Genomic DNA, 14,382 nt, shown 5'->3' with positions numbered 1-14,382 from the left:
TTTTTTCCCAAAGGAAAACAGGATGAATTCCTTTCAAATTGTTGGCTATTTTGGGAATGGTGATTTGACATTTCAACTCAACTAGGAAAGCTGAAACTTGTAGAAAAGTTATGTAATGTTTTCTATTATCTGCTTAGGGAGCGGCACCATTTACAGAACTGATGGATTCTGTATGTTCTGAGATCAGACCAAGTTTTCAGAATAATTTATAGTGTTTAATAAACTGCGAACATCGCTGCTGAATACTGTGGTTCTTTATTGCATTTGCTACCAGCGGTGGCTGTGGCGGCCAAGGCGCTTTCCCAGCAGCAACGATGACTTTTTTCTGATAAATCCACAAAATATGTCCTTAAATAACAGCTGTAAATCTCACAAATCTCACACCTGAAAACTCCCTTAGTTGTCACTGTAGAGCGATAGGTTTGTTGGGTGTAAACGTAAAGGGGAAAAAAAAAAAAAAAAAAAAAAGCAAGCAACCAACAAACTAGGAGGAAACAGACGGGATGGTGCAAAGGCATCCTTATTAAGCTACGTTGTTGCCACATCCAGTCGCGAGAAAGTGATTCGGACAGCTGCTGCCTCTCCACGGAGCTGCTGGCAGGAGCTGAGGAAGGCTGTCCCACCTGCTGCGGGTCGCGGCCGGCGCTTTCTCTGCAGCTATGGCCTCTGCCCCGGGAGGAGCGCCCGCTGCGGTCGCGGTGGAGCGGTGGGGACGGAGGAGGCTCCGGCTTGGATGCTGCCGTGCTGAGGAAGAGAACGTAGTAGGGGGCACGTAGGGAATCGTGCTGAGGTTAACTAACGTAATGGGAAAAAGGCCCTTATTTTGAAAAGCTGTCACTGAGAGAGCATTTTCTACTTTGCTTTCAGGACAGTGTCTGATAAACGCTTTCTTTAATGTGACTCTGGACGCTGAGTGTTGCTGTGCGTGAGCTGGTCACGTCTTGCGAGAGCGGCACGGGAGAACCAAACGGCGCTGGCGTATTGAACGGGGTGAAGTCAGAGGTTCAAGAGCTCGCGGCCGCCCAGTAGGGCGGGAGAGCCTCCATTCAGAGCAGCCCCCGGCACCGTTGCCTGCCCCTGATTTCACCCGACACCGCATCAAATAGGCTGCGAGCCCAAGGTCAGACAGAGTAGCTCTGTCGGGCAGCGCTCGGTGTCAGCAATAGCAGCGTCGCACGAGAAACCAAGGGAACACAGGCGGGCGCGCTGACAGGCTTCGGGTTCGTCCCCTCACCACCGAGGTGCCCGCGGGTGCGTGCCCTGCACCTAACAGCCACCAGCCATTGTAAAGGAGGACCTCGCCCTGTGGCAGCGCGGCCCGGCAGTGCCCGGCCCCGGCACGGAGCGCGGCGGTGCCCCGGGACTCCCCGCTGGAGGGTCCGCAGGCCCCAGGGGCTGGGAGCCGTGTAGAGACATTTACTCGCGCCCGTGCCGCGAAGAGCCCCGCCGCCCTCGGCACGGCACTGCGGCCCCGCCCCGCCGGTGGGGATTCCCCTGCGGCCGCTCCGCTCCCGGCGCCGGCGGATGGGGGGACTGCGGCGGGAGCGCGGCCCCGGCTCGCCCCGCCCCGCGGCGGCCGCCCGACGTTGCGGGCGTTCATTGGCTGCGGGCGGCCCCGTGAGAAGCGGCGGCATGTTGGGGGGGCGGCGGTGGGGGCGCGAGCCCCGGCGGCCGTCAGCGGGCTGAGGCGGCGGCCCCCCCCCGTACCACGAGGGCAGCTGACAGGGCGGCGGCCGTTAGGAAGGGCCCGCGGCTCTGGGGCCGCGGCAGCGCCGTGCCCCCACACGTCGGGGGCGAGTGAGGGTCGGCCGCCGGGGCAGCGTAAGCCCCGGCGCTGCGTTCCGCTTCCCGACAGATAACGTGATCCCGAACAGGCGAGAGCCCGGGGGGCGGCGCGCAGGGAGGGAGGAGAGCGGGGGAAGGAGACTCCCACGTCCTCCGAGGAAATTCTCGGGCCGGAGGACGCGCAGTCCCCGTGCATGGCAAGCCGGGACCGGCTCTCCTGGGAGTTCCCTCCGCGGGGAGGGGGAGGGGGAGCGGCGCTCTCCTCCGGCGGGGAGCGGCCCAGGCCCGGCCCCCTGCCCCCCCCACGCCCTCCCGGCGCACCTCTCCCTCTCCCCGCGCCGCCTCCCGCCGCCTCGCGCACACACACACGCACACGCGCGCGGGCGGCGCCCATCACCCCGCGGCCGGGCGCTGCCGCTCGCGCCCCGCTCGCTCCCCGCCGGCGCGCGGGGGGACCCGGTGACGTCACGCGCGGCGCGCTCCCCGCGCTCGCCGCCCTGCAACTTGTGCGCTGGGAAGCGCTGCCAGGAATAGCCCGGCCGAGCGGCTGCGGAGCGCGGCTCCCTCCCTCTCTCTCTCCCTCCCTCCCTCTCTCTTTCCCTTCCGCCCGCCCGCCGCCTCGCCGATGCCGGTCTCTGCCGAGCGGAGGGAGAGCGATGATCTACCTTAAGATAAATACGTGAAACAGACGCCCCTTTGGCTGCTGGAATACCGCTGTCTGTCTTTATATAAAGCAACGCCGCCGGCCACCTCACTCCGGCGCGGAGCGACGAGAGCGCCCGGCGGGAGCGGCGGCAGCAAAAGGGCACCGGGAGGGCTCTCCGCGGCCACTCGCCAGGTGAGCGGCAGCGCTGCCGCAGCCGCCCCCCGTCCGGATGACAGCGGGGGACGGCGCGGGGCCGGGGCTCGGCGGCGGGGCCGGGGCCGGGGCCGGCGGGGTGCCGCCTCGGTGCGGCGGGGCGGCTGGGGGGCGCGGGCGTCACGCCGCGAGCGGCGCGGGGAATACCCGGCGACCGTATGCAGATGAGGGCAGCGCCTTGCGTAATGCCCTCCCGCGGCGGGGAAGGGGCATGGTCACCGGCGGGCGGCGGGGGGGCCGCGCTCTCCTCGCGGTGGCTCCCGGGGCCACCCGGCGTGGCGACGGCGGCGGCGGCCGCAGGGGGGTCCGGGCGGGGGTGCGGGGACGCCGGGCCGCGTGTGCGCGCGCTGCGCCTCGGCGGCCGTTCCCCGAAGTGGGTGGGACGTTGGCCCGTTCCGGGAATGTTCCATGACGTGTGAACGCTACAGGAAGGGGGTTAACGAGGGGCTCGGCCGGGGCCCGCCCGCGGGGCTCCCTCCGGGGAGCGGCGGCGGGAGGTGGCCGGCGGCGCGGGGGCTGCCGGGGGCGCGAGCCCTTATGTAACCGGAGCGGCCGGCGGCGGTTATGTAAGCGGCACGTCCGCGCCCGGCGCGGCCACCTCGCGCCGCGCTCCCGGGAGGCGGTGGCGGGCCCCGGCGGGGCGGGGCGGCGGAGGCCGGGGAACCCCGGGCCGGGCCATGCGGGGGGAGTCCGCCTTGTCGCCCCGCGATAACGGCGCTCCGCGTTCCGTTTCCCAGAAAGGGAACTCTGTTTTTCGCGTTAGTCGGCGGTGATGAGCAAACGTTGTTTTGATACGTGGGTTTGGGGTTTTTTTTTTTTTTTTTTTTTCCTTAATATGGAAACGGTAGAAATTAAACTTCTGTTCAAATATTAAAGGGCTTTTTAAATTGTCATTATTGTAGTAATTCTTAGGCAGTTTTCAAAATCAAACTGATAGCAGTAGAGTCAGTGGAAATGTGTAGCCGGGTAATTTTCCTTCTCTCCTACTGAAATGGAGCAAACTTTGCAGTAACCCTGACCTTGCTCGAACGTTGCCGGGCACGGAGCACCCCGTGTGCCCTCTCAGCTGAGGGTACCGCTCTATCTGCTCCTTAATTTGTTCGCTTCTCCCGCACCCGCGCTGCGGACCGCTGTAGCGGAGCGCCGGCTGTCGGGCTGCGGGAGCTGAGGGAGCTACTGGCCCCAGGCAGCCCCAGGTTGGGGGTGCCGGCACGGAGCCTGCCGCTTTGGCCGTGAAGGTGATAGCGGCCAGGCTCCAGCAGCGCGTCTGTCCCTACCGATAGGAGCGCCGAGTTTGCAGCCTGTGGACGTGCTGGCGTGGGCGCTCGGTAACCGGGAGGTTGTGTTCATTAACAGTGGAATCTTGCCTTACCCTTCCAGTTAGCAGATGCTTCTGAATCTTTAGGTGTGGATTATGTGAGATTTGCTTTTTTGCTTTGCCTCATCTTCCAAAAAGCGTTTGCTGTCTAGATGAGGCTGGGAGGCATTTTCCCACGTGAGCCTTTCAAAGTCACTGCCGTCTCCGCTAAGTGCATTTAAGGCTGCTGTGATTGTCAGCCATGCAAAGGACAGCAACAGGGCAGCGTGGGACAAACCAACGTGCTGCCATCACTTTTGTTGATAGAGCAATCCAGTGTTGAAGGTTTGCAGCATACAGCACTGCTCCAGGTCTGCATCCTGCTGCAGTAGTGGCAGCGTCGCTGCTGTGCTGGGAGCAGAAGGAGCAGCTCCTGCCGCAAGGCACCCGTGCAGGAGACCTTTAATTGTGCACCCAAAGGCTATGACAGTACAGATCGGCCATTTGCAGGCAGATTTTTAGATTCTCGAGTGACTGATTGCCTCATATGTGAGATCTGTTTACAAACCTTCTTGTTACTATGAAGACAAAACAGAGAGCCATATGAATTCATGTGGTCCTTGCTGAATAATGGTACATGTGTCTGCCTGAGCCCTTGGCAGCGCATCGTGTTTGTTTTGTGTGGTGGCACCCCCACAAGGCCATTCTTTGGGCTTTTAACTGTGATACAGCTGGCCATCGGTTATGGGGACAAACTTTGTAATAGAGCTGGAAGCTTTTTAAGCCTGAGATGTCAGTGTTTATTCAGGTTGCTGTTTTTCTGAACTAAGTTTACACAGAAATGAAAGTAATGAGTACCATTTTACATGGCCTTCTTCTCATGGCTTTCAAGCCATCAGCAGGGGAATTACTGTTACTGGCAGGTAAGGGGAATAGGGAGCCGTGTGTTGTGTGCAGGGGATTAACTTAGCTAATACTGCAACACGTCCCATCCAGGAGGCCAATGCTTGCTGTTTGCATGTTGCTGTAGGTGGGAAGGTCGGTTATGTGGCTTGTCAGGTGTTGTAAAATACTAGCAAGCTATCTTTGCATTTCAGCACGGTGTGGTTTTGTAGCGTGCTGTGGTTGGCTGCACTGATCATGCTGCATCCAGCTCTGCAGGTGGGTTTAGCTCCTCCAGATCATTCTCACTTGGTTATGTGTGTCACAATTCCAGGTTCTACCATCAGAGTGGAGCTCTGGCTTTCTCCAGCTGCCTTTGCTCGTACTTTAAGCTGGGTCCCACAAGGGCTGGTTCCTCGTGTTGTGATGAGGGGATAGTGCTTTACTTGTCTTGCCTTGGTCAGTGGAGAAGAGATGTTTGAACATGAGAGCACCTGCTTATAAACCATCAGTCATCCCAGCAGGAGGTGTGATGGGTCCCAGTCTTCAGGGAGTGTTAATTGCTGATCCTCATGGGAGCCCAACAAATGTGCTGTATGTGCAGGTTGCATACCTTTGCTTTTTGAAAAGCCCAATAAGTTATGGGGAACTGCTTTAAAAATTATTTTATTTAAAGAGACAGCTTGTTTTTTCTCAACAGATTTCATAAGCTGCGTGTCTGAAGCAGTGTGTTATGGATTAGAACAGCTATTTTTGAAATCACTTGGTTTTCTACTGTAATGTAACTCCCCTTTTGTCAGTAGGAGGAACTGTCTGGCAGTTCCTGAAGAAGCAAAGAAATTGTGAGGGGAGATGCAAGCTAGATAGAAAATGGAGAACAGTGTTTTGCACTGGTATGCTTCAATCAGTACTTTGGATGCTGCTTTTAATTAAAGTAGCACAGAATTATCACATAAGAATGTCAGTTTCAAGCTGTCTGTGCTGTTTTATTAGGAAATAGCAGCTTTGTACGGTTTTGTTTCTCTCTGTAGGAAGACTTTGCAACAGCAGTTCTATTTCAGCAGGAAATATTAAAAAGCAATTCATTGGGGCTGCATTTTTTCTTAAGTGAAATTAGCACTTGTCTGACATCCTGAAGGCAGAAATCCTTTGTAGGTGGAAGGGTTGGAAGTGTTTCCATTGTATCCGACTGGCGAGCCTCTCCTTGGACTTTGAGAAGTCGTCAGTCAGCGTAAAGGCTGTGTGAGTCTCTGGGAACATCCACTCCTTGGGTTCTTTGCTCAAGTGGAAACAAGAGGCACCACATACTTCTGGTTTTAGAATAATGAGCTTTGCTTGTAAGTGAAACAATTGACATTAACTAACCACTCATTAGCAGTGGGATGTCCCTAGTAAGATTCTTCCTCAGAATCTTTCTCGTTAAGCTATGGACGTGGCAGAGAGATGAGAGGGCTTGGGCTGCAGGAGCAGTCTGATGTGCTGTTTCCAAATCCCTGATGTGAAATAATCAGAGGACATAAAAGTGTCATGTGTAACGCTGCCTGTCAAATTAAAAGTCTCTTTGCTTGTTTCTTATTTTCTCGTGATTAATTTCTCACCATGATTAATACAGTCTGGATAGGAGTTACCTCATGTGAGGAAGTTTTGTGCATTCTGGGTGCTTATTTTTGTTTGCCTTTTGGGTGCATTTGTACACCTGTAAAACAGTAAACCAGAGTAATAACAGTTGAATGTGGACCACAACTGTTTATGCTCACAGCATTGCCTGTGTTTCCATATTTGCTCCTCCTGCCATAGGCATGCCTCTTTTACTGCTTTCTTGAAATTGAATGCTGCCTTTGCCTTTGTCACTGATTGCTGTGATTGCCAGCAAAGGTGTTTGTCTGAGTAAGCCAAAACCTATACATGCTGTTTGGTTTTTTTTTCCCCTCTTTCTTTGGACAGGAATCTCAGGGCTTGTGCTCCAGAAAATTTGCTGGTAGTCTTGAAGTTCTACATTGCAACAGTGTGGTTGTAATTATCTGATAGAAGTTCCCCCAGTGTTTGATTGTGCTGGTATGATGAGCTTGTGTGGTGATTTTTATCATTTTTTTCTGAGTGTTTATTCACATTCTGCCCCTATCAAAGTAGTTCAGCTCTCAATAGGAAAACTGTAAAACTTCTGAAACTGGTGTAAAAACTGTAAATATTGTACAAAAGTAGTTGGCAAGGTGTTTATGGCCACTTGATGCACACATGGGTTTGATTTGTTGCACCTCAATTTGTGTAACAGAAAATAATTTTATTGTGGGCTTTGGTTTTTATTTCATTTTTACTTGTGTTTGACAGTTCTCTTCTACTACACTTACCAAGTCTGAAAATTGCCACTCCAATATGAAAGAAATTTCTGCCTGCAGGAAGAAAAACCACACATATTAAGAATATAAGTTCACTTTGTTGCAGCTTCACTAAGCTTTAATAAACTCCTGCAACTCTGGCTGAAATCTCTCATTTATGGAAGCTGTGAAGAGGTAAAAAAAGGATGTATGGTAATTATTAAAAGTTATGTTTTTGTGGCTCTTGTGTTGTAAAAGAGAAACTCCATGTTTGATTGCTACAGAAAGCTTAATTTTTAAACAGTGGTTTATAGTAAATTCTGTAGGAAGGAGAGCAGATAGATTATTTGCATGTGCAGCTCAGTTCAGTAGAAAGGTAAAAACTAGAGGAGTCAAGGGGAATTGAAATTAGAAAGTCAGATGGCATTTAAAGGTAATGCATTAAAATATTTTGATCCTCTTTGTAAGAAAACCCTCACAAAATATCAAAGCAGAAAAAATAAACAAGAACAATAACAGATTATTTTCTGCAATTTATAGTGAATGTTGGACCTGTTTTTGGCTGCGGAGGGCTGGTGTTGCTCCTGGGCTGACCAGGCTAACCTCATCCTCCCTGGACTCTGGTGGTGTGCCTGGAAATTCCCCGTACTGGGTTTGGTGGTGGGCTGCTGGAGCCTGGGTGTGCATTCCTTCTTGAGTGGCTTGTGAGGAAGCAGTGATACGGGATGTTTTCTAATAAGCAATTTAAAAGGCTGAAAGAAATATCCAATTACGTGTAGTAGAACATGATATCATCTCGGAGAATGTAATAGAGCAGAATGTTTAATTCTGTTGAAATAAGATTATTTAATGAACAGTTTTTCCATAAAGCGGTGTCTGTGCTTAGGCAGAAAGCAGCTTTATGTTTTTTTTTTTTTAAAAAAAAAAAAAAAAGCTAACAGGACAGATCAGGATTATTAGAATTAGTCTTGTTTGACAGTGTGTATTGTTCTTTTTTGTTAAATTCGAGAAATGGCCCCTTCTCTGTATTGATATATTTTCAATTTGTGGTTTGCACTAAAACAAAACACGTGTAGTATGTCAAGAAATAATAGTATGGAATAATTACTGGAGCTACCCATCCTTGACAACAAGACATGACACTATTTAGTTTAGAGCAAGAAGTATTTAGTTTATAGCAAAAACTATTTAGTTTAGACCAAAGTCAGTATTCAACAGAGACTGAGCTGCTGGCATCTATTAACAGTGTTCGTCATTGTGTGCATGGCATTTGAGTGCGGTCTGTTCAGAAGGGTCCTCAAAGTATGTGGAGTTTCATGTCCCTCGCCTTCCAGAAGCAGCTGAAATAATTCACTTACCTGGAAAATGTGTCACTGTGTGCTCTATTGCCAGTTTAGGTGGTGTTTGGGAGTGATTTCATAGCATTCCATACACGAATCAGCAATGGTAAAGAAGCACTCTAGAGATTAGTGTAAGCCTGTCTGTAGCTGACATCCGTGCGTGCTGACGGTGCCTAACTGCATCCTCTGTGACAACTGTGAACAGAGATTCATCATGAGATTTGAGTTTCTAAAACTCTACTGTTAATGTTATAAAAGAGAGAGTCCAGTTCAGTCTTCTGTGACAACAGAGAGACACAAACTTTGACTTTTTCCCATTTTACATCAGCTATGTTTAGGAAGATGGTTTTTGTAGCTGGAAATAGTTCTCTAGTGAGAGAGTTACTCATATTTGACCAGATGTTTGTAGACTCCTAGAATTAAATCCCAATGCTCTTTTAGTCAATAAAAGTTTCTACACCAGTAAAGATACGATTCAACTATGAACTTTCAGACCATAACGTCAGACTTCTTGGTGCTGTGTGATATGATCGTCTGTTTTGATTACCAGGGAAGGTCACAATACTAGGCTCAGAGTAAAGCAGTTTTGTTTTGACATCTCTGCAAAGTTATGTCAATACAATTGTTTTCAAAATTCTTAGTAAAATTGTGTCAAACGGGACTTGTAGTCCATTCTATTATTTTGTGCATGATCTTAGACTAGCAGCATGGTTCTTTCAGAAGTTAGAGAATATTTTGACTGCTCTGTTTGGCTAGAATTTTTGTTTCCTTAAAGCTCAACTAATGCGTAAGCTACGTGTGTTTAATTGTGACGTGCAGTTGTGGTTAAGTGTAAGGGTAGGAGTCATTTATAATACACTTGAGTTGGAAATGATGTCACTGAAATGGTGCTTTGTGATGTTTGATATGATGTGAAAAAAAACCTCACAGGATGGTGTTTCTTGGAGAGCTAGAGCAATTCCAAATAGGTTGTCTATACCTCCCCAGTAGTTTGGTATGATGGCAATGAAGTTAGGATGGAGCGTGCACTATTAAGTTTCTGCCAAATTTGATGCATATTACATACGTATTGTTCACATCATTATTTTTAATCTCTGATCTACTTAATTACTAATTAAAAATATATACAAATCTTTACTCATCTTTGACATAATTTATCATAGTGAGCAGTGTTAATTATTGGTAGAAAATCATTGTGTATTAATGAAACTACTGCATATGATGGTGTAACTAACAGTACATGCTTGAGCCAGCTACATTTTTTTAAAAGAAGTAAGATTAGTACCGGTACAAAGTAGTATGAAAATTTCCATAGTACCTTTCTATGGTTTAATTTGTTACTGCCAGGACTTTGTCTGCAAAATGTCAGGAGACAAAGGGATGACAAAGAACATTAATATTCTCTTCTTTGCTTTTAGCTTAGCTCATTAATAGTTGAAAACTGTTGTCAGATAGAATGGCTTAGGTTGGAAGGGACTTTACAGATTATCTAGTTCCAACCTCCCTGCCACAGGTAGGATTGCCACCCTGATTAAGTTGGTTAGTGGTCTCTTTGTAGGCAAATATTCATCACTCCTGTAGTGCTCTTATGAACAAGCTCAGCAGAGAGGTGAGAGAGTAATAGGGAAGGAAATGAGCATATATTGGGTCCTCCAAAATCTGTCTTTTGGAGCAAAGTCAACATTACAGCATCATGTTAATGCTTGTTTTGCTTCTGGTTTGTACATATTTCAGTTTCCCTAGTCTTCCATGATGGAAAGCTAGTCTGGATGCATTCACTTGTAGAAGGTAAGTGTGTAAGGATAGGAACTTCTGCTTTAGTTTTGGTCTGTGTCCTCTATGTGATGCTTTACAGTAGTGCATCTTGGTTTTTGTTTGTTCTTTCACTGAAATTGTGAAGTAGCTTTCTGTAGGCATGCCCTGATTTTCCTTCCCTTGCTCTCCAGATCGCCCTCTACCTGGCAGGCAAGAGAAAGACTCATGGGACAGTGGAGTTCCTTTACGCACACCTCTTCTAAACTTCAGTGCAGCATATTTTCTGCAAATGGAGTGAAACCTTATAATTTACTTTCTCTCTCACGCACTGCCTTAGTAATTCAAGAAGAAAGTGAGAAGGGTACTAAATAGACATTTCTGGATGTACAGTGAATGAAAGCCTAGAGGGGAAGTTTAATAATATGTTAAGGGAAGGTTTGAGTATGACTTGCAGTGGATTATAATTGTCTCCAAGAAGTTATTTTAGTCAGATCAAGTCTCCCTCTAACTTTAAGTCCTCAATCTAAAAAATATTAGTATTTCAGCTTTAAAGTCCCTGTCAAATTGTAAACCATACGTGTCTGTTTTGATGAGTAACTAAGGTTGATTAAAAATCACCATCATGGCTTTGGTGATAGCATCCTCTGATTTGCACTGATTCCTCCTCAAAAGAATTACCCTCAGAATACGAGGAACACCTTCTTATCTTGCTTGATGCTTGCAGGTAATTTTCTTTACATATGCTTATGCACTGTTTTGATTTATTTCAGTTGAAGTATCGTTTGATCCTGCTCAATAGTTCAGCCCACTTAACTAGCAAGCAAGGGAATAAATTAAACCAATTTTGGACAGACACTTTCTCTGTCAAGTGGGCTGTCTGGCAAACCAAGAGTATAATAAATAGATTTTGTGGCTATTTACAGTCTGATGTACTAGAAAACAGCTATGCTTCCCAGTTGAATTACATAACATGAGTGGTGGGATTGTACCTGTGTTTTTCTTGGCCAAAGAAATGCAGTTCTGTACTGTACCTTACCTACTTGTATGCTTGCTTGATCAGTGAAACCTTATCACTTGGTTCTGGAACTGCTTCTGAAGAGGATTTGAGAAATCTGTATTTCATCTCAGTTTGTGCATACTGCCATTTATTTTTTTTTAAATGTGGTTTCATACCTTGTTTGAAATGATGTTGTTGCTGAGGCTTTTTTGTTTGTCTTGTTGCTTTTTTTTTCTTTTCTGCTTGTATTGTTCAGCATTAAAAAAAAAAAGACATAAGAAAACTGTTTATAAAAAGATTGTGGTATAAGTGATCTGTCCTATGTGTTTTGTTTTCCGTGTGAAACTCAGCAGTGAAGTAATGCTGAGCTGCATTTGCTTAACATTGATCTTTGGGTTTTTCTTTGCAGTTTCACACTTCTAAATGCAACTTTAAAAGAGCCTTGTACCTGTTGGGTTGATTAAAGAAAGGGGAGGTGAACTTTTTTTTTTTTTTTAATATGCTAAAATGAAAATAAAAAGTAAATAGGAAAAAGCCTGAATCAACCAAAGCTTATGACATGATTTTAAAACGTATAACCTTGGGCAAAAGGGGCCAGTTATTGGAGTAGTTCTTGAGTAACCTAATTGTTTGATAAGGATCCTTGCCTGTTTAAGTTGTTGTTGGTTGTTGGAAGCATTCCATTTCTAAATTTGTGCCTTACTGCATACCCTGAGGTATGTGTACAACCCACTGTAATTGCAGAGTTTACTATTTTATTAATTAGAGCTATGATAATATGTTGGCTCATGAATTCCCTCTAATCCAGGTATGGTCTCCTAATTGCCCAGGGTTCTGTAATTCCATTGTTTGTTATGTGGAGGTGATGGAGAGTGAAAGCATGGTCTGAGGAACTCAAACCGTGCCCTGAAGCCTGCAGTTGGTGTGCTGTTGCAACCAATGGCTAGAAAGGTAGGGTATCTTTTTAAGGTGCCTGATGAATAATAGAATATGTAGAAGTAAACTTACTGTCTAATCCCAAGTACCTAAGACTTTGCCAGCTGGAAAGAAAGGGATGCATACTTTAATTGGCCTCCCTAACCATAACAGCGCACCCCTTACTATTTCTTTGATCTGGGTCTCTCCTGATTTCCTCTTTGCCTGAGTGGCTGGAAAACTTATATGTGATTTGCTGTAAGGCACACAACTGTGAACAAGCACCTGGTGTGTAGTAGCAGCTCCTGTTTTTAATGAGCCTTTGGAGTAGTAGGCATATGAGGATGTCCGGTCCCGTGTTCTGTAAACTACATCTGGGTCAGGATAGTAGACTTCATAGTAAAAGAGCAGGAGGAAGCATCAGCAGAGGGACAATCTGTGGTGGAGTTAGGTAAATTTCAGCATTCAATATCTGTAGCTCTGGAGAGGAATCATAGCTCCCTGTAAAACAGATGTAGCAAAACCCCATAACCTCAGGTAACTGACAGTTGTTTTCAGTGTCTGCCTTGCTGGTGCATCATCACACTGCAGCCCTAGGCTCCCACAGTGTGAGCTGCCCTCCCAGAATATGGTGGGAGGGCTGGTAAGGTCCCACACAGCACCTTGTAGGTTGCCTCCATCTTGCAATGGCTAGTATGGCTTTCTTTCCACAGCCCCTAAAACTGCTCAGTACAGCTTTTGGCTCCTCTACAAGGGCTTTTCATAGCTGTAGCTCCTGTGGCTTGCTGCAGCATGCTTTTTTCGTTTGTTTGCTTGTTTTTGGAACAGATGGTGTCTTACGTAGAAAGTTACTGTATTTCTGTATGACTTATTTATTTATTGCCTTGTCTCCCTTTTTTTTTTTTTTTTTTTTTTTTTTTTTAGGTAGGCTTAATTTTGAAATCAGTGTTGGATTTATCTTCGATATATTAATGTTGTGCGTCTGCAGTATTTTGCAGCGCAGTGGTTGTGTTCTCAAGTGTTGATGGACACATTTTTGTCAAACGTGAATTTAGTTCAAAAATTTTAAGGGAAAATAACCTGTGAAAGAAGATCTTTGGAAAGAAAAGTAAATGTCATCTTAAACAAGCACTGTACTCACTGGAGTACGGTTTTGTTTTTAAGTCAGTAGATGGGTTTTCTGTATCTAATCTTTGTGTTGTGTTTTTTAATTGATATCATCTGGTCAATTTGAGGGAAAATGCTATTCCCATAAGGAAAATATTTATTCTAAATATTATTGTTGCCTAGGATCTTGTTGAATTCATGAGATACAGCAGCAGTCAAGTTGATTTAATATTTTTAACATTTTTATAGTGTTTTCTCATTGTTTCCATGAAAGCAATTTCAATAAATATTTTTGCAATTGCTTTTGGTTTCTTGAAATTAGGCTACCTATTGTTGAAAACTGCAGGTTCTCAAGCATGGGTTTCAGATCTGTTTTGTAATGATTAGGCATTCGAAATAAAATATAAATACTTGAGGAAGCCTCAAAGTGATCACTTGTCTTTTCCCTGCTTAGCTTCCAAAATGTAGTTTGTTCTGTCTAGTGAGTCTCCTTAACTTGATCCTTATATGTGAAGACAGCTACACTCACGGGAGTTTGGTTCCATTCAGCCAAATCACTTTCATTTATCCATTTGTGTGTATGTGTGTATATATACGTGTGTGTGTGTACACGCAAAACACACATATACACCATCTGCCTGTGAACAGTAATGCATACCTTAAGTGAATGGGATCATCCCATTTGAAAGACAAAGTTTATATTTTCATGCTAAACCCAAGCCTTACTTCACAGCATTGTTTTTTTCTTTGCAATGCATGGTTTTGTTTTTTTTTTTGTTTTTTTTTTTCCTGTAGCTTGTGAACATGTGGTCTTCTATGTGGAAATGTTCTGAGGTACATGGGAAGAGACCGGGAGACATTTGAGTACTTTCTGATGGCCTTGGCTTTAGTCGTGGTTGGATCATATCCTTTCACAGGGGCAGTCACTCGTGATGCTGCATCTAGACTGGTTTCCAAACATGATGATAAAAAGCCCCACGCTTTTGTGTTCTCTATCACATGTGTTTTAAGGTAAATGATTCCCTGCTGATGTTGGGCAGTTTGGATCTTGTCGTCTTCATTTGCCTTGTTTTCCTCAATAAGGCAGCACAAGTTGTTTGAATGATCTGTTTATAGGACTGCTTGAGGGA

General features: G+C 46.6%; 1 protein-coding gene across 3 annotated transcripts in view; it reads left to right on the top strand.

The window, feature by feature from the left end:
• The first annotated feature begins 2,220 nt into the window (after positions 1 to 2,220).
• Positions 2,221 to 14,382, top strand: part of HIVEP2 (HIVEP zinc finger 2) — a 125,706-nt gene continuing 113,544 nt past the window's right edge. For all 3 annotated transcript variants that reach the window (XM_048935042.1, XM_048935040.1, XM_048935039.1), the window contains exon 1: positions 2,221 to 2,623. The gene's annotated coding sequence lies outside the window, so the exon portion shown is untranslated. The remainder of the gene's footprint in view (positions 2,624 to 14,382) is intronic.

This window comes from Lagopus muta, chromosome 2 (genome assembly GCF_023343835.1).
Source record: "Lagopus muta isolate bLagMut1 chromosome 2, bLagMut1 primary, whole genome shotgun sequence".
Taxonomy (NCBI): domain Eukaryota; kingdom Metazoa; phylum Chordata; class Aves; order Galliformes; family Phasianidae; genus Lagopus; species Lagopus muta.
This window is presented reverse-complemented; position numbering and strand designations above follow the sequence as displayed.